Genomic DNA, 21,614 nt, shown 5'->3' with positions numbered 1-21,614 from the left:
GGGCTATGGAGTCTCACACCTTTAGTAAACAAAAGCACAGTCATTTCATGGAAGTCAAGGCTCTTTGCATTAAATGTTCAAACATACTTCACAAAAACCAGAGCTTGCCAAACACACAGGAAGTCAGAGCATAAGATATGAATTCTGAGTGATTGTGCTATAACAAGGCTGTAAAAGAACATTAAGAAAATAAAACACTATCTCATTTGAACAATATAATCCATTGAGAATCTTGAGAAGAAACAACCACTGTTTTACTATTACTGTAATAAGTCTTTACATTGGCCCAAATAAACTCTGTTTTTGTATAAAATCTCCAACCCCTATTACATCCTAATCTGATCCCTTTATAGGAATCTATTCCTCTCTCTCTAGAATGGGCTCGAAGGCCTTATTAACTACTCCTACATGCTATTTAACTAATTCATTAATTACAAACATGCTGAGCTGTAATTACACAAAATCCTAATCAAACTAAAACACTAATTCCATTCTCCTCGTATGCTTGATTCTTCTTGGATCCTTGACAGCTGTCCTCCTTCAGTTAGGCTGAGATGGCTGAGCTAAAGATGCAAGGAACGCTGACTTTGGATGCTTGAAAGCGTTGATGGCTCATTAATTGACCAAAAGATGTGCTCTATTTTAACAGTCTCTGTCTCCCAATATTCTCCGAAAGTGTAGCAGCATGTTCCCAAATCTTTTAATAACCCCAGGTATGGAATGCTGCCATGTTTCTGATGTGCTGTAGGTGGTATTGATAGACAGGTGTTTCTCTTCCTCAACTCCCGCTCACAGTATCACAATAGCTGCTATGCGCTTAAAATCATCACCTACAGCAGTTTCGTAGCGCGCTACGAAACTGCTGTGTGATTTAAAGAAAACACAGTCTTCCTTTCATTCAAACCAAACTCACAATTGTCTGCGTTGAATCAGATACATTTTCAGTGTGATTCTCATTAATGCAAGTCATAATAATGAGCTTGACATCTTTGTTTTGGTGCCTTAAAAGATCTGGCTTTACCAATCATGGATAGAATCACCGCATCTTGCATTATCTCAGAAGGTTACTGTTCCACCATAGATAACTAGTCCTCCATTTTCTGACTATTCATCATTCCAACAAATGAATAACCATTTGTAAGTAATCTTGTTCAGCTGCCAGGCTTCAAATTGTCATACATCCTCACTGCCCAGTTTATTTTGATTAATGTGCACATGAGACTTCAAATCTGTATACATAATACACCTAACCCATTGCTTGGTTGATTTCAATTATCATGCATATCTGGCATAAGATTAACATTCATAAGAAAACCAGCTTCTCTTTTGCCAGATTATAGTGTTCTGAGACATATTTTGACCCACCATGTTTACCAAGTGGCACTGGTACAGGCATGCCAAAATGCTCTGAGTTGACAACTTGTTGAGAACTAAGACTTGGCTCCTCAGTGCTCTTAACAGGTAATGGTACATGACTCTGACCATCCACTGACTTTTGATTATTATCGGACTTCAAAATTGCATCCGAAATATCCCCCGTCTTCTCTTCAGCCCTATTTAAAACTCCTGTGACCAGCTTCAAACAATAATGTTTCTTGGGAGACACAGTCATGAGCATGATACAGTGCTTTAATTCTTAAAGTTTCTGAGAGGTAAAATCCAATCTCTTGGTATCCTTAGCATATCCTGTAACATCAACCTGAACAGCAAATTCATTTTGATCCTCTTCTACATGAGATTTTGAATCTGAGCAGATAATATTACATACCTTTTCTTCTACCTGATTAATATATTCTAAAGTGAATCATATAGAGCTCCAGCTTGATTACACACTGCTCCAATACCGCCATAACAAGCCAACGAGCAATTGGAGAAACATCCTCTTTTCCTCTACCCATGCAAGCTAACACGACCGCTAATAACTACTCTGGAATATCTTCACTCTCATTTGTCTTCTGACATGTTTCTTGCAATGCTTGAAATGTCTTGAAGTTCTTTTTCAGTAGTGATAAGTTAGCCTTTTGCCTAAAGATCACCCCTAAAGTCTTATTCTTACAATTAAAACAGAGGCGAACCATGCCATCCCATTCCTTGAAACTAATTGGGGGCAGAGGATTACAAGGTTCAATACATACAACCGAGGAGGAGGCCTGAAATTATTCTTGCCCACTTTCAAAAGATGTGAAACACGAGCTAGCAATTGAGTATTCACTCAAAGCCGGCAATACAGATTGTCTTCTGGATTTGCAACAAGTCTCATAGCAAACTCTCTTTGGAACATGGTAACAACGCATCTAAAATTGGTCTGTATGATAACAATTTAAATGTAAACGGAGAAGATATTTGATAATGAATATTTGCTACACACGCATCGAAATAAGGCAGTTCACGTTTGAGAACATCTCCCTGAATGACCTGTAGCCGAAAAGCATTACTTGTGCCTTGTACCCTGCGCTGCAATTCCAGCACCAAACGAGGATCCAACTTGACTGCTATTACCTTCTCAACAAGCTCTTTGTGCGCCTTAGGCAACCCAAAAACACGATAACGGAAACAGAAACACGATAATGGAAACAGTCCTCCGTTGTTTTCGAATCACACATAAATATTAGCCCTTGAATGTCTCCCTTCACGCCACCAGCTGTTGAAATTTACTTTATGATCTCCCTTTCCAATTGTCATCAGCTTGGCCTTAATTCCTATTCAGAAGCCACCTCACATCTCTTGCTCGGGACAATCAAAGAATAGAACAAAATGCGGTTGAAACGCTGTAACATTTCCAAATGCTGCACGGTTTTCTTTATCTGCAATTTGCATTGATGTCGTGTCACTAGCAAGCTAAACAATTCTCGGCTTATATCCACGTCCATTTATTTATATTCTTGATAACCATCTGGAGAAACCCACAATGTGAATGCCCTGTCCATCTAGAATAAGAAGATTTATCAAAGACTGTGCCTGATACTCGGCAGACAGCTTCCCTTAAATCATTACAATAAACACCTGTGCGTATCCTTTATAACATAATATTTCACCGTGAAATATCTCACATTTTATAACACATGATGTTGCGCCCTTAAATAACATAGTATTTATGTTTTCATGCTGGAAATTGCAGTTGTATTAGGAAAATCAATATCTACAATTTGAAATTCTCCCAGTCGAGCCTCCTTTGTCGTGGGTGTGTTCTCAGGGTAATGTATTTTTCATTTGCCATCATCATATTGGTAACATGATTTGCAGCATGCTCTTTCAAACCATCAATCCAACTATAATCAACACCATCGCTGAATTGCTCTTTTTGCTTCTAGAGAATAGATGCTGCTCTTTAAACCATCAAGAACTCCACTTAGAAGGTATTTTTACAAAAGATTTCTTAAGTGTGAAACATATCTAGGCATAATAGGTTGAGAACCCTAAAAATTATGATTCAGGGGTCTAAGAAGGACTGAATTTGTTGATTGATGTAGAACAGTAAACGGAATGATTTCCACTTCAGCAGTTGCATTTAGAGATCTATTTTCAGCAGAAACACTTTCAGAGAATAAAGAAGCAAAGTATCCTTTACCACGTCTTATGAGGGTTTTCAGGCATGCTAAATGTAGCCCAATATTAAAGGCCAGTTGAGGCGATAGATACGCCACCTGTGGATCAATGGCTAAAGCATAATCTTCAGACAAACAGTACACTGACAGAAGGCCCATATGCTTCAAGCATGCCAGCTGAGAACATAGTACTCTCTATGATTTGTGGAATTCAATAGGATCCAAAACAAAGACTCTTGCAAGTCTTCCCACATTAGTATGGACATCCTTCACAATCACCCATGAACCAGAATTCAGAGATAACTCCCTTAATGTACTTGATGCCAATCCCACAATAGCTGCATCATCATAAGGTGCTTCCTTGAAAACACTGTCACTGCTTTCATCTGCATTCCTGGAGGGAAACAAAACTCTGTACAATAGGCATGCTAGGATTTGGGCCTCCACTGAAAACTCGAACAAATCCCCAATTTCGTAGCACGCTACGAAACCAGCTAAACAGGTAGCGCTGCGAAATTGCTAAAAATAATTCATGCGCTGCGAAAACACCCTGTCTTTAAGCTAGGCTAAAAAAATTTTAGCAACCGAATTTTCAGTGATAACAGTGGCTCCACTTGGGATAGTGTGCCCTTGTGGTGCACTAAGAACTTGCAGTTCCAGTGCCTTATAACATTAATTTGATAAACAGAAATTTGCTTGACCAGCGTGACTGTAGGAGAAAGAAAGCTATTTCTACTGAAAAAAGAAATGCTCAGTTAACCTTGAGCTTATTTGCATTTACCTCTACCTACCTACCCTAACCATTTCAACTTCTTTCTGCTCAATCAATATGAAATTTCCAATGTAACCAATCCTCTGTTTTATCTGATATTTGACTTCTTTGACTGCATCGGAGTTCAGAGCCAATATGATAGTGTGATGACCGCTGCCACTGAAATTGTCTCTGATCTTCTTTGAAAAACTGAAATACTGGAGAATAAAACTCTTCCATGTAATCAGCTACAGGATCCCAGAATACATGATCAGCTTGTTTTTCCTTGTAACTTTCCAGCTGTGCAAACTGATCTTCAACCACAGTGTTCAGTTCCTCCATCGTGGAGGAGAAAGCAACCAGCATAGTCTCCTTGCGTTCTGCCATAGAAAACTTCTGAGAATAATGATCATGATCATGAAAACTGTATGCCTGAATTTGTCCTTCTAAACCTTCAATTTCTTTTTCAAGGTCCTCAGCAAATTCATCCAAAAATCTCATCCTATCCTCTGCCTTGCAGTCAAAAGATTTTAAATATGAGGATAATGACAAAGAAAAAGATTCATTTGTTTCTTCTTTACTATGATCATCATTCCATTGTTTGAAACCTTCAACTGAGGGGAAGTCTGTCACCAACTCTGACCTATCTATCCATTCCTCCAAAAACATGAGCCAAAGGTCTTGAAATGACTTAATGGATTTGGCAGGAAAGCATTCAACCCACTGTTTGCACTTCCCTTGAAGTGAATCATAGAATAATCTTATACAAACATCCTCATGTTTAACTCTCAGAAGCTCTAAGAATTCACAAAAATCTGATATATGATTCAAGGTTAAACTCAAATCTTCTCCGTTGTATTTGGGACCATTCCTTAGAAAATATGCATCCTTGGGAAAATGATTTGGGAAACCATGAATTCCTGAGAAATCTATGCATGCATACCTTGAACAAAGAATGGCAGCTTCTGGGTCCTTCATAACTCCAGTGGAATCACCATGAATGTATAAACCTTGAATTCTTCAACAATGGAGTCGCCAAGGTAGTTTTGCAGCCTCGAAAATCATTTTGAACTCCTGCTACCTTCAGAAATCCAATCTTCAAATTTCGGGAGAGAGTAAGCTTCAGGCTCCCGGCAGACGCACCAAAATGTTATCACAAAATCAGTACTAAGGGCTGCAGCCAAGCAAGATTTCATGTAACTCTTTCAACCAGACTTTAGACCAAAGATTAGCCTCTTTGGTCAGAGAGGGCTCTCTCACAGACTTTTGATAAAAATCAATCACAACAACAGATGGCTAACTCTTCACACATTCATGAAAACAAAGCTGGTTGGACACATATCAAATTAGTCTTCATTGGGCTATGGAGTCTCACACCTTTAGTAAACAAAAGCACAGTCATTTCATGGAAGTCAAGGCTCTTTGCATTAAATGTTCAAACATACTTCACAAAAACCATAGCTTGCCAAACACACAGGAAGTCAGAGCATAAGATATGAATTCTGAGTGATTGTGCTATAACAAGGCTGTAAAAGAACATTAAGAAAATAAAACACTATCTCATTTGAACAATATAATCCATTGAGAATCTTGAGAAGAAACAACCACTGTTTTACTATTACTGTAATAAGTCTTTACATTGGCCCAAATAAACTCTGTTTTTGTATAAAATCTCCAACCCCTATTACATCCTAATCTGATCCCTTTATAGGAATCTATTCCTCTCTCTCTAGAATGGGCTCGAAGGCCTTATTAACTACTCCTACATGCTATTTAACTAATTCATTAATTACAAACATGCTGAGCTGTAATTACACAAAATCCTAATCAAACTAAAACACTAATTCCATTCTCCTCGTATGCTTGATTCTTCTTGGATCCTTGACAGCTGTCCTCCTTCAGTTAGGCTGAGATGGCTGAGCTAAAGATGCAAGGAACGCTAACTTTGGATGCTTGAAAGCGCTGATGGCTCATTAATTGACCAAAAGATGTGCTCTATTTTAACGGTCTCTGTCTCCCAATATTCTCCGAAAGTGTAGCAGCATGTTCCCAAATCTTTTAATAACCCCAGGTATGGAATGCTGCCATGTTTCTGATGTGCTGTAGGTGGTATTGATAGACAGGTGTTTCTCTTCCTCAACTCCCGCTCACAGTATCACAATAGCTGCTCTGCGCTTAAAATCATCACTTACAACAGTTTCGTAGCGCGCCACGAAACTGCTATGTGATTTAAAGAAAACACAGTCTTCCTTTCATTCAAACCAAACTCACAATTGTCTGCGTTGAATCAGATACATTTTCAGTGTGATTCTCATTAATGCAAGTCATAATAATGAGCTTGACATCTTTGTTTTGGTGCCTTAAAAGATCTGGCTTTACCAATCATGGATAGAATCACCGCATCTTGCATTATCTCAGAAGGTTACTGTTCCACCATAGATAACTAGTCCTCCATTTTCTGACTATTCATCATTCCAACAAATGAATAACCATTTGTAAGTAATCCTGTTCAGCTGCCAGGCTTCAAATTGTCATACATCCTCACTGCCCAGTTTATTTTGATTAATGTGCACATGAGACTTCAAATTTGTATGCATAATACACCTAACCCATTGCTTGGTTGATTTCAATTATCATGCATATCTGGCATAAGATTAACATTCATAAGAAAACCAGGTTCTCTTTTGCCAGATTATAGTGTTCTGAGACATATTTTGACCCACCATGTTTACCAAGTGGCACTGGTACAGGCATGCCAAAATGCTCTGAGTTGACAACTTGCTGAGAACTAAGACTTGGCTCCTCAGTGCTCTTAACAGGTAATAGTACATGACTCTGACCATCCACTGACTTTTGATTATTATCGAACTTCAAAATTGCATCCGAAATATCCCCCGTCTTCTCTTCAGCCCTATTTAAAACTCCTGTGACCAGCTTCAAACAATAATGTTTCTTGGGAGACACAGTCATGAGCATGATACAGTGCTTTAATTCTTAAAGTTTCTGAGAGGTAAAATCCAATCTCTTGGTATCCTTAGCATATCCTGTAACATCAACCTGAACAGCAAATTCATTTTGATCCTCTTCTACATGAGATTTTGAATCTGAGCAGATAATATTACATACCTTTTCTTCTACCTGATTAATATATTCTAAAGTGAATCGTATAGAGCTCCAGCTTGATTACACACTGCTCCAATACCGCCATAACAAGCCAACGAGCAATTGGAGAAACATCCTCTTTTCCTCTACCCATGCAAGCTAACACCACCGCTAATAACTACTCTGGAATATCTTCACTCTCATTTGTCTTCTGACATGTTTCTTGCAATGCTTGAAATGTCTTGAAGTTCTTTTTCAGTAGTGATAAGTTAGCCTTTTGCCTAAAGATCACCCCTAAAGTCTTATTCTTACAATTAAAACAGAGGCGAACCATGCCATCCCATTCCTTGAAACTAATTGGGGGCAGAGGATTACAAGGTTCAATACATACAACCGAGGAGGAGGCCTGAAATTATTCTTGCCCATTTTCAAAAGATGTGAAACACGAGCTAGCAATTGAGTATTCACTCAAAGCCGGCAATACAGATTGTCTTCTGGATTTTCAACAAGTCTCATAGCAAACTCTCTTTGGAACATGGTAACAGCGCATCTAAAATTGGTCTGTATGATAACAATTTAAATGTAAACGGAGAAGATATTTGATAATGAATATTTGCTACACACGCATCGAAATAAGGCAGTTCACGTTTGAGAACATCTCCCTGAATGACCTGTAGCCGAAAAGCATTACTTGTGCCTTGTACCCTGTGCTGCAATTCCAGCACCAAACGAGGATCCAACTTGACTGCTATTACCTTCTCAACAAGCTCTTTGTGCGCCTTAGGCAACCCAAAAACACGATAACGGAAGCAGAAACACGATAATGGAAACAGTCCTCCGTTGTTTTCGAATCACACATAAATATTAGCCCTTGAATGTCTCCCTTCACGCCACCAGCTGTTGAAATTTACTTTATGATCTCCCTTTCCAATTGTCATCAGCTTGGCCTTAATTCCTATTCAGAAGCCACCTCACATCTCTTGCTCGGGACAATCAAAGAATAGAACAAAATGCGGTTGAAACGCTGTAACATTTCCAAATGCTGCACGGTTTTCTTTATCTGCAATTTGCATTGATGCCGTGTCACTAGCAAGCTAAACAATTCTCGGCTTATATCCACGTCCCATTTATTTATATTCTTGATAACCATCTGGAGAAACCCGCAATGTGAATGCCCTGTCCATCTAGAATAAGAAGATTTATCAAAGACTGTGCCTGATACTCGGCAGACAGCTTCCCTTAAATCATTACAATAAACATCTGTGCGTATCCTTTATAACATAATATTTCACCGTGAAATATTTCACATTCTATAACACATGATGTTGCGCCCTTAAATAACATAGTATTTATGTTTTCATGCTGGAAATTGCAGTTGTATTAGGAAAATCAATATCTACAATTTGAAATTCTCCCGGTCGAGCCTCCTTTGTCGTGGGTGTGTTCTCAGGGTAATGTATTTTGCATTTGCCATCATCATATTGGTAACATGATTTGCAGCATGCTCTTTCAAACCATCAATCCAACTATAACCAACACCATCGCTGAATTGCTCTTTTTGCTTCTAGAGAATAGATGCTGCTCTTTAAACCATCAAGAACTCCACTTAGAAGGTATTTTTACAAAAGATTTCTTAAGTGTGAAACATATCTAGGCATAATAGGTTGAGAACCCTAAAAATTATGATTCAGGGGTCTAAGCAGGACTGAATTTGTTGATTGATGTAGAACAGTAAACGGAATGATTTCCACTTCAGCAGTTGCATTTAGAGACTTATTTTCAGCAGAAACACTTTCAGAGAATAAAGAAGCAAAGGATCCTTTACCACGTCCTATGAGGGTTTTCAGGCATGCTAAATGTAGCCCAATATTAAAGGCCAGTTGAGGCGATAGATACGCCACCTGTGGATCAATGGCTAAAGCATAATCTTCAGACAAACAGTACACTGACAGAAGGCCCATATGCTTCAAGCATGCCAACTGAGAACATAGTACTCTCTATGATTTGTGGAATTCAATAGGATCCAAAACAAAGACTCTTGCAAGTCTTCCCACATTAGTATGGACATCCTTCACAATCACCCATGAACCAGAATTCAGAGATAACTCCCTTAATGTACTTGATGCCAATCCCACAATAGCTGCATCATCATAAGGTGCTTCCTTGAAAACACTGTCACTGCTTTCATCTGCATTCCCGGAGGGAAACAAAACTCTGTACAATAGGCATGCTAGGATTTGGGCCTCCACTGAAAACTCGAACAAATCCCCAATTTCGTAGCATGCTACGAAACCAGCTAAACAGGTAGCGCTGCGAAACTGCTAACAATAATTCATGCGCTGCGAAAACACCCTGTCTTTAAGCTAGGCTAAAAAAAATTTAGCAACCGAATTTTCAGTGATAACATCTGTGAAGATTCAAAAAGCTTAAATTCAAACCCATGTGAGCCAAAATCATGATGAATGTCGTGACCAAATTTCAATCTTGGTTCGTTATATTTTCAGAGATATGATCTAAGGAAGTTAGGATCTTCACAAGTTATCGAATTCCATGCCAAACAGGTGACATTAGGAAAATCATCATAACTTTATCTAAGCATTGGATTCAAATTTTGTAAATGGTGACAGAAATAGGAGGGATTTTAGTTTTTTGGGTATTTTTTTTAGAGACGAAGGTCGCAACATTGACACGTGGCACTTCATACAACTTCTCCCTACTGAACAAGTCTATAATCAGGTCATCATGGGATATTGGGCATAAATATTTCTTGAAGAATCTATTGTGGATCAGACCTATGGGGTTGGAAAGAGGACTCAGAGGGATACCACAAGACAAATTAGCAAAGTGTGGAGATCAAAAATTACATAGATACAACATATTCAAATTGAGCTACTAGAACGCAAGAAAAAACATACGTTCAAGGATTACTACAGTAAGGACCACATGTAAAATGTCAAGGCTATGTCTCCTACAACAAGGTCAATTTTGGATATAGTCTTGCATAGATTCCAGGCCCATATCATGAGTGGGAGTCTTTTTCTACTATTGCAACAAGTCAACAACAAAAGTTGCAAACACACATCACGTACAAATTGTAATTTTAATTTGTATTTATTCATTATTATGCACTTACATGTGTTTTGCAAGCAAAGGTAAGTTGAAGGGTATTTTGTTTTGTTTTGGGATTGGTTTCACTAGGTAAATTTTGCATGTAGGTAGAATAAGATTCAAGTACAACATCAAGCAACAATTCAAGAGCAGAAGTATGAAATCAAAGGAAGCATTGCAATGGGGCATCCTTGAAGACATGATAGTCATCCAAACATTGTGAAGTATTGTTAAGGTGAAGGGTCATCATTATAAAATTGTAAAAGAGTCATTTGTAAAAGAGTCACCATTGTAAATTTTTAAAGAAATCATCACTGTAAATATTGTAAAAGAGTCATTCTACCTAGAGACGAAGAGGTAGTGTTGGGAGGTATAAGAGTCATTGTTGGGATGATGTCATGGTTGGGTTGCAGGTCGTTGAGTGATTGGCTATTTGGTCAAGTACACAAAAATCATTGTACATCTTATTGTATTGTGGATTATTGTCCTTGGTTTTGGAATCCACACTCTTTTATTATTTAAGTCATTATAGGGTGGTAGGGAGGTGCTAGGTAGGTGTATGAAGTTGCCTATAGGTTGGGTCCTGTGAACACTTCAGGCTGGTACGGCGGTTCTAGGGGAATTTTCACTCACTAGGGTGTTAGGGCATCCACTCAGTTGATCACTGAAGAAAGCATGGTGTTGGGGCACCCTTCCAGTGGGAGTTGCGAAAGAATGATTTTCTAAAATTATACAAAGTTGTTGCTTTCTTTTGAGTTGGGGCTGAAGATTAAAGAATTTATTAGAAACACGTTCAATGGTTTTTGACCCGGGGGGGGGGGGGGTTTCCACCTAAAATTCTTGTGCCTACTGTGTTCTTTTATTTAATTTTATTACTGAATAAATAGTAATAGTAATTGAAGATTAACTAATGCCCTAAAAATATTTAAAAGTGTTAATTTATAAGGATACTGATTCACCCCCCTCAATATTTCCAACACTAGCAGCTTCGACTAGGAGGTAGCTTCTGACAACATGCAGCTTTTGTTAACCATGAAATATTGGGAGACTACGATCTCCAAACCCAGAGCACGAAACAAAGAGAGAGAGGAACCAAAAGAATTATTTTCTTCTTCTCTAAATACTCCCCCAAACTTGCACTTCTTCACATCCTGACAACAAACTTTGTACTTCTCCATCTCTTCTTTAGATGTCGAACTTTCTTGAGAGTGAATGTTCCAAATGAGTTCAACATCATTGAACATATAGGTTCCTTGTTGGTGGAATGAGGGTCCTTAGGCCAAATTCATCTCTCTTAGGCCGACATGATGTTGAGGGTACATCATTCATATTTGACTTGATACAAAACCTTTTTACATGATTCGAAAGCCCAAGAAGGGTCTCCTCGAATGTACAATGGCTCTGTAAACTCAATATTAATCCTAGGAATCCACAATGGTAAATTTGACTAATATAATAATGACCCAAGCATGAAACCCATGTTTTGATAAGTCATTGTTACAGTAATAAAAAATATTTTCTTTGTTCTTTTGACAAGTACATTTCATAATGACTAAAGTACATTATTGAAGACTAGACATAGTTACATTTTTAATACAAATGACCCTTGTGACAAGACACATATCTATGGTAGTGTTTTTAGGTCCTTACTGCAATTTTCCTGTACCCATTTTCTGAGACGAGCAATCATGTACCTCAATCCCATAACCCTACCCACCAAAACTCTTTTGGCGGTATCCATGATCTCATTAAATCTAAGACCATCTCCTAAAACTAGTGCTTTATCCATTTATTTTACCTTGGTACTTTTGGATTTATCTTCTTCTCATTTACGCCTTCAACAGGATTTCCATCAGTTAGTTGGTTTTGTGCCCCATCGTTTTTACCATCAATAGGAAAAACACTTGACTATGAGCATTGTCCCTGCAAATAAATAGATGTCGATTGAGGTTCATTTTGGAAATTCGACACGATATGGTCTAGATGGAACCCACCAACTACTCCCAAAGACCTGCATTCCTGCACATGAAACCCTAATTTTTCGCCTCTAAAGATAAATCGCGTGCTTGGGGAAATGATGTGTCAGCTACCACTTTTAGTATCCCTCTGATAAAAGACTAAGAAAAGCATCCCTCTATAAAATTTAGGGCTTCAAGTGAGAAATAGACTACAAAGATGTTTGAACCTAGAGATGGTGTCCATCCACTTCTTTCCAATAGAGCACCCGAAATCCCCACCCCCTTTGTTCCCAAGTTTTGGAAGAAAGGGGAGAAACCAACATAGTCAATAAAAGAAGGAGAATCTCTTGCTAGTAGAGTGCCAGTTGTGATAAGGGTTACCGAATCAGATTTCTGAGGTGGAGGAATCGATCAAATTGGGATTCCCTCAATTGCAATTGTGAAAAAAAAAATATATTTGAGTCTAGAAAGTCGTGGAATCTCCAAGAGTACAATTTTTCCATGGGAGAATAAATTCATCCTAAAATAGGGAATTTGACCCCTTTAGAAGGTTATATAAGTGAAAAGTTCAACTTTCATTTGGATACACTCACTCACAAGTTTGATCTATCAAGAAAAATTTGATCTACAACTAGTTAGATGCAAGGAGAGAGAAGATCAAAGAGAAGAAAGGGAAACATTTCTTAGTGTAGGTTTTAACCCTGTACAGAAATTACCTGCATATGAATTATAAAAAACACAGAAAATAAACAATGTGAGAGCATAACACATATACACAGAGATTTTCCCCTGGATCCCAAAATTAGGATTACTAGCTCAATTTTTCATTATGTTCCTTTCAATGTTACAATACATATTTATACATGTCGAAGAATCCAATACCATGGACTAAAAACCATCGCATCCAAAACCATGGACCAAAAACCAATGCATCCAAAACCATGTGCGAAAATCATGCATAAAACCATAAGTAGGTCCGCCCAACCTAATATAGGGTCCAAAAGAATAACACAACCCAACATTCTCCCGCTTGTTGTTTTCTTTCCAGAGGGGGCCATAAGAGAGCTTAGTCATTTATCCAGCCCTACAACGCCCATCGTTTCTCTACACCAAGAGAACTTCTTAGAGCTCACAGATTTTGTTAATGCGTTTGCAGTATTCTTCAAAGTGTCCACCTCTACCGGCAACACCTTTTTGTTTTCTATCATACCCCTCACAAAGTGATACTGAACATCAATGTGCTTTATCTTTGAATGGTAAGCAGGTTCTTTGTCAACAAAGTTTATCTTTGGTTGACACAGTTTATCCTTATAGCTACCTATACTAACCCTGTTACTACTTGAACACAATTTCTGCGAGGAAATTGCTTCCTTGCTTGCATTAGTGGGTGTCATGTATTCTTCCTTTGTATTTGACAGTGCCACTATAGATTGTTTCTTACTCATCCAACTGACTACACCTCCAAATATGTTAAACACATACCCACTTATAGATCTTCTCTAATCCAGATCTCCAGCCTAGTCCGCATCAACAAAGCCACGGATATCCAAAACTCTGTCCAATCCTAGTCTTCCTTGGTAAAAAAAACCATAATCACTAGTGCCACACAAATACCTGAAAACCCACTTCACTATTGTCCAATGCTCCTTCCCTAGTTTTGACATAAACCTGCTCAATACTCTACTACATGTGCAATGTCTAGTCTAGTACAGACAATTGCATACATAAGGCTTCCGACTGCACTTGCATATGGAACATGGGACATATCATCTTCCTCTTCTTGTGTCTTGGGACACTGTTCAACAGATAAATTTACACCTACAGGAATAGGAACCTTCACCAATTTACTATCATGCATATTAAACCTCTACAATATTGTCTCGACGTACTTCCTCTGGCTTCCTCTTTTCGCGATCTCTTTTAATTTTGATGCCCAAAATATAGTTTGTAGCACCAAGATATTTCATGTCAAATTTGGAGGAAAATTGGGTGTTTAGATCCTAGATAATTTCTTTTTCATTTCCGGCTAGCAACATATCATCCACACACAAGACCAGATAAATACCATGGTCACCAATTAATTTAAAATACACGGGGTGATCTGCTTTTCTTCTCATGAAGCCAAGTCCATGTATAAATGTATCAAATTTCTGATACCACATCCTTGGTGACTGTTTTAAACCATACAAAGAATTATTTAACTTGCATACCAGTTCTTTATTACCCTTCACCGCAAAGCCTTCAGGTTGCTACATGTAGATATCGTCTTCCAGATCCTTGTGAAGAAATGTTGTCTTCACATCCATCTGTTTTATCTCAAAATCAAAAGCAGTAGCAACAGATAAAATTAATCTAATAGAAGTTACCTTGGCAATAGGAGAAAAAATATCACCAAAATCAATTCCCGACACCTGGGAATAACCTTTTTCTACCAATCGAGATTTGTATTTCTCCACCTGTTCTTCTGCATTTGTCTTCTTCTTGAACACCCATTTGCTGCCAATGGGTTTCCTTCTAGCCGAAAACTACACCAGATCCCAAGCCTCATTTTTGTGCAAAGATGCCATTTCATCAACCATGGCCTCTTTCCAGAGTTTTCCATCCTCTGAATCTACTGCTTCCTTCACAGTTCTAGGATCATCATCAGTAATAGATAAAGTAAAGTTTGAAGAGAAAGAATATGGACTATACCTTTCGAGCTACCTTCTTTCTCGAACTGATCTTCTTACACCCCGAGTTTGTGGCTCTTCATCTTCTGATTCCTCCTCTGCTGTAGAGTCTGATTCTTCCTCCTTTAGCTCAAACTCTATCTTCTTAGCTTCCTTTGGTTGGACCTCATGTTTAATAACATCTTTCACCTCTCTGAACACCACATCTTAGTTGTACACATCCTTCCTTGTTAGTGGGTTCTAAAGCTTATAACCCTTTAAACCATACTTATACCTAATAAAGATGCACTTTTCTGATTTACTATTCAAATTGGTTCATTTCTCCTTTGGAACATGTACATATGCATCACATCCAAATACCCTCGGATTTGAAAGAGAGGGTTTCTTACTAGTCCATACCTCTTGTGGAGTCTTATCCTCCAACGCTGATGAAGGTGATCTATTGACCCTGTAACATGCTGTCTCCACCGCCTTTGCCCAGAATTCATGTCTTAACCCGACACCACTAAGCATGCCTCTTTCCCTTTCCGCCAATGTCTTATTCATTCTTTATGTAACTCCATTTTGCTGAGGTGTATATGGAGTAGTCTTCTGCCATGCTATACCACACTTTTCACATAATTCTTCAAATTCCTTAATGCAAAACTCTCCACCGTTATCTATTCTCAACACCTTTATCTTCTTCTTTGTTTGGTTTTCCACCTGATTCTTAAATTCTTTAAACCTCTCAAAGACTTTAGATTTTTTCTTAAGGAAATATATCCATGTATTCCTTGAGAAGTCATCTATAAATGATACATAGTACACAGACTTACCCAGTGACAGAACCTTCACAGGTCCAAACACATCACTGTACACAAGCTCTAATATTTGTTTCGCCCTCTTACCACTAGAGAGGAAACTCACCCAATTATGCTTCCCATATACACCATTTTCACAGAAATCAAAATCCAGAGAGCTATTACTCATACTTTCTACCATACCTTTACCATGAAGTATTCGAAGGCCCTTCTCTCCAATATGTCCAAGCTTGTGATGCCATAGCCTTTGATGTCCAAGCCTTTTCCGCGACCAACAATTCTAGCCTTCCTATCATCCCCTAAGAAGACATCAACACCATGGTATTTCTCATACTTGCAGAACCACTCTCTATGGGGAGTGAAGTGAAAGGATGCACTTGAGTCAATCAACCGTGCCTCACGATCTACATGTGTACTTGAAGAAGCCAAGTACACATCCCCACCTTCATCTTAGGTGGTTTTGACCTCTGTAGAAGGACCATCATGAGATCCCTTTCCTTTGTCAGGAGCTTTAGATTTACAGTGCCTTTTTTAGTGCCCTTCCTTTCTGCATTTCCAGCACACCACCTTTAGAGGATTTCCTGTAGATTTAGATCTCCCTCTAGATTTAGATCTTGCACTACTTATGTTCATATGAAATTTTGGTATCAACAGACGATAACTGACTTACCACAATATTAAACACATTGAAATACTCTATCACCAAGTCTCCATATTTCACCCTCAGGTTATATAGCTCTTTCCATAAGAACAATTTGTTCACCAGAGACTTAGATTAGTACAAAGTCCCTAACTTGTCCCACAAATCCTTCATTGTAGCTTCCCCTAATACATTCAGCAATACTGAATCTAAGACACACAATAATATTATGCTCTTTTCCTTCTGATCCAACTTATTCCATTCTTCATCAGACACTCCCATTGGTTTAGTACCCAGGTCTACCATGATCCACTGATCTTTATCCACCAACAGATCCTCCATCTTGAGTTTCCACAACTCAAAACTCTGAGCATTAAATTTGTCGATCTCTATCTTTCCACTACTCGCCATCTTCTTTCACCACTAGAATCGATCCCACAGATCTCCCACTGAACGGGGTCTACCATAGGCTTGAGCGAAACCCCTTAGCAATGAAGGCATCCCCTTGAAGCCAAAACAACTCTGATACCAAATGTAGGTTTTAACCTCGTACAAAAATTACCTGGATACGAATTCTTAAAAACACAAAAAATAAACAATTTGAAAGCATAACACATAAAACACATATACACAAAGATTTTCCCCTAGATCCCAAAACTGAGACTACTAGCTTGATTTTTCATTATGTTCCTTTCAATTTTACAATACATATTTATACGTGCTGAAGCATCCAATACCATGGACCGAAAACCATCGTGTCCAAAACCATGGACCAAAAACCATTGCGTCCAAAATCATGTGCGAAAATCATGCAAAAAACCATAGGTAGGTTCGCCCAACCTAATATAGTGTCCAAAAAAAAATTTCCTGGGTAGAGGGGGCCTTCCTGCCACCCTTAAACCCCTTGGATAGGGGGGCTTCCACCCGCCCACTATGTAATCGACACAACGAAGGGGGCGCTCTGCCCCCTCTCTAACCCCCCGGTTGACTACGTGGGCTAGTCATGGAAAGAATAACACAACCCAACACTTAGCTTTTGGGCTCTATCTCTCTTACATGTATGAAATTCTAGGGTTTCTAGGCTATAGGAAGAGGCCAAATTTTCCGGTCCAAGTTGCAGTAGGACAAAGTGCATAAACTTGTAGGTGGGAGGAAGTAAACTTTGTATATACCTAGTTGACCTTAGGCAACACTGTCCTACTCTAGAAAGGTTGCAAGACGAGGCTAATCTAAGGTTTCCTTAGAAGCGGTAAGGCTGAAATTGTAGTGTCAAAGTTGCAGGTTGAGTAGAAGTATCAAATTTGCGAGGTCAAAGTTGCAATGCATAGTAGTTTTGTCCGTTTTCAAGGATGGACTTGAGGAATTGCTTACTTGGTACTAAGAGAAGGACTTGGTCTATGGATTGGATCCTTATCTCTTATTTGCAGTATATTCTAAGAATATAATAGTTTTCGAGTTTTTCACCTAGAGGGGTTTTTCCCTAATTGAGAGCCTATATTTGTGCCCTTTTTTGTTATTGTTGTTCTTGATATTGTTCAATGAAAATATCTAACTAAATAACATATAAGAAGATAATTAAGATTCAGAAGAAAATATCAAGGTTAATGAAAATAAGATTAATAAGCTACCATTTCACATTTCCTAACATGGTATCGGAACTAAGGTGAACAAGAGAAGGCAACTGGAATGACACTAGAAGGATTCACTTGTTAAGGGGGAGGAAAAAAGGAAACTCTCAAATATTGAAGAAGGAAACTACAAGGAATATTAGATGAGATGCAATTTATAATGCTCAACAACATAGACATAAAGTTATTTTATAATACAAGAGGAAATTTCATCAAATGGAGTCTAACCATTCAACATATTCTTCACCAATTCCTTAGCAAGATGTTGAAGAAACTTTCCAAAGCCCTCACAAAAAAAGAATGAAAAGTCTTATGTTGGGTGAGACATCTACTTCATTGTTAACCTCTTCTCCATTGAAGTTAGTTCCTGAGGAAGCCACTTAATCTCTATGCTCTCAGAGTTCCACTATCAACCACTCTCTACCTAAGCCAATAGGATTGCATACAGTCCTCAATTACTATTGAGAAATCAAGTGTAGTGTAGCTTACTGCTCGATTCCTCTTCTTAATATTTACTTGTGAATGTTAAATGTCCTCTTATTACTTCTTATTTCTTCTTCATCAAGAGATTATAAAAAAAATTCAAAACATAAAGATATTTTGGGTCTCATAAATTCTATGAATGTTCCCACTAGATTCTTGCTGGATGGAGGTAGATCCCATGCCTTTGACCATATAGTTATTTTTCTCTACAAGTTAAAATTTGTGAGAAGATATTCTTTTTTATAGAGGGTTTATATTTCCAAGATCATGTGTCATATGCCTTGAATCTCCACTATAAATTTCCCATGTGTTTCCATCTTCAATTGAACCGGTAAGAGAATAGTAGACACTTCCATCCTTGATTTCCTTAGTTTAGAAACAAAGTTGGTGATGTCTCCTTTCATGAATTAAAGGATAATCCTTCAAGACTTGATACCTTCCTTCATGTATTTGGCCATTGAAATATAGAGAGAGAGAGATGTTACAAAGCTTCCTTCAATTAATATTGCCAACAAAATGTGATCTTCAAGCTTTCTTCCTTCACCTTAGCTTTGATACCATGTTGGGAAATCTAGTGTAGTGTAGTTTAATGCTTGATTCCTCTTCTTGATAATTACTTGTGAATGTTGTATGTTTTATTTTTACTTATTATGTCTTCTTCGTCAAGAAATTATACAAATTTTCAAAACATAAAGATCATAATGAGACCACAGACATTAGAAATTAGGCCAAAGGCTAGGGGAAAACCCACAAGGTGAAAACCAAAAATCCTTAGCTTATAGAATATGATTTAAAATGAGATATTTGGAGAACTAAGACCAAGGCAAAATTTCCATGAAGATTCCAATTGAAACCCTCTTCCAAGTCTCCTTCAACAAGTCAAATTTAAAGCTAGTCAAAATCCTTCAAATCTAGTCAAACTCAAAATTTTGGCCGTGCAATAAGTTTAAGTTTTTGCACTACAATTAACCATTTGTAATTCACAACATATTTATCCTTTGGTCTTATAATGATTTCCCAGACACCATTCTTCATTATTGATTCTATTCTCCGTTCATTTCATTCTTGCATACTTGATGTTCAACTCCCTTTCAGTAAGTAAAAGGTTATGGTTGAATGAATTTGGTCATATATTCTCCATAAAAGAAATATATTTTGGTCCTATTTCTTTAATGTTCCCACCAGATTCCATCTCAATGGATGTATATCCAATGCCTTTGACCAAATAGTTATTTTTGTCTCCAAATTCATCTTTGTGAGGAGATTTTCTTTTCTATAGAGTGTTTATATGTCCTTTCATGTGTCATATTCCTTGAAGCTCCACTTTCGATCACCCTTGTGTTTCCAACTTCCAAGAGAAGAGTAGAGACTTCCATTCTTTATTTCCTTAGATAGTTTAGAAGCAAAGTTGGTCATGTATCCTTTGATGGATTCAAGGATAATCCTTAGGGCCTTAACACCTTCCTTCATGTATTTTTCCATTGAGTGAGAGATAGAGAGAACCTCTACAAATATTCATTCAATTAAGAGTTCCAATAAAATTTGATCTTTAGTCTTCCTTTCTTCACCTTAGCTTCGATACTATGTTGAGATATCAAGTCTAGTGTAGTTTAATATTTGATTCCTATTTGTGACAATTACTTGTGGATGTTATATGCCATTTTATTAGATATTATGTATTCTTCATGAAGGAAGTATATAAATTTTCAAAACATAAATATCGTAATGAGATAGAGGATGCCAAATATTAGGACAAAGGCTACGAAAAAACCCACAATGGGAAAACCCAACAATCCTTCTCCTATAGAATTAGATCAAAATGAGAGATATCCATGACCAATACCAAAACCAAAATGCCACAAATATTCCAAATCAAATACTCCTCCAAGTCTCCAACAATTCAAAGCCAGCCCTCGTCAAAATCCTTCATATCTAGTCAAACTCAGAATTTCTTCCCTATAGTAGTGGTCAATTTTTTACCCCACAATTTCCTTAGAAATTCGAGGTGCAGTATGGTAGAAAACTTGTGTTTTTTCCTCTCCTTTTACTTCCTTCCCTCTCCTTTGATGAAAGGAGTGAAGCTCATTTGACTGAAGTATCGGGAGAACCTAAGAAGGCAAAAAATTAAAACGTGAAGGATATTTACTACTAAAGAAGGTTCACTAAATTCTAGGTTCTTTATGAATGCTGATTTTTCTTCGAGATGATATGTTTTTCATATGCATCATAGGATAGAAAAATATGATAGTAGCATGATTAAGTTTATTAGTAGTGATCATCTAGGATATAATTTTAGACGATATTTACATATTGTTCATCCAAGTACTATCTAGCATTATGTTAGATAATCATCATGATTTGGGAAGGAACATACTTTTGAAGGTCCTTGGGAAAAACATCATGAAAAGGAAAGTAGACATTCCATGTAATGTGGAATCAAAAATTTGTAAAGGAATGAAGGAATACAATGGGTCAAATTGAAGAGTCACTTTAGGATCATAAAGCTAAATGATTGGATAAAAGCACAAAAATGCATGTTGAAGGTAAAATTCATATATACAAGAATATTGTGAAAGGAATTTGGTTGTGAAAATATTCTTAAGAATTAATGATCTTGGAAAGGATATAATTTTACATAAAGAATGTATAAATATTAAGACTTTCTCTAGAATATACTAATTGTTACTATCTAGTACAATATTTTGAAGAGAAGTTGTAACTTGGTAATAAAGTTTGATCCATGGGCACTCTAATCCATGAAGGAAGTATCAAGTGGAGATGACCAATGAGGATGTTGATGGAACAAGAAGCTCATCATGGTAAGGTAAATATATTTCATTTATGGTTTGATTATCTGGTTAACATATTATTTTTCTACCTGAAATAATTTTGTAGGACTACATGATGATAGTTGAGGCAAGTTAAATTGT

At 37.5% G+C, this 21,614-nt stretch overlaps 2 pseudogenes; both read right to left on the bottom strand.

Moving 5' to 3' along the window:
* Window positions 1-1,922: 1,922 nt before the first annotated feature.
* Window positions 1,923-7,266, bottom strand: LOC149140974 (ribosomal RNA small subunit methyltransferase pseudogene; annotated as a pseudogene).
* A 310-nt stretch (window positions 7,267-7,576) lies between these two features.
* The window catches only part of LOC149140973 (uncharacterized), a 33,799-nt pseudogene continuing 19,761 nt past the window's right edge, over window positions 7,577-21,614 (bottom strand).

The sequence above is a fragment of the Pinus tabuliformis genome, chromosome X (genome assembly GCF_031772625.1).
Source record: "Pinus tabuliformis cultivar Carrire ecotype Pingquan chromosome X, CPIR1, whole genome shotgun sequence".
In the NCBI taxonomy this organism is placed as follows: domain Eukaryota; kingdom Viridiplantae; phylum Streptophyta; class Pinopsida; order Pinales; family Pinaceae; genus Pinus; species Pinus tabuliformis.
This window is presented reverse-complemented; position numbering and strand designations above follow the sequence as displayed.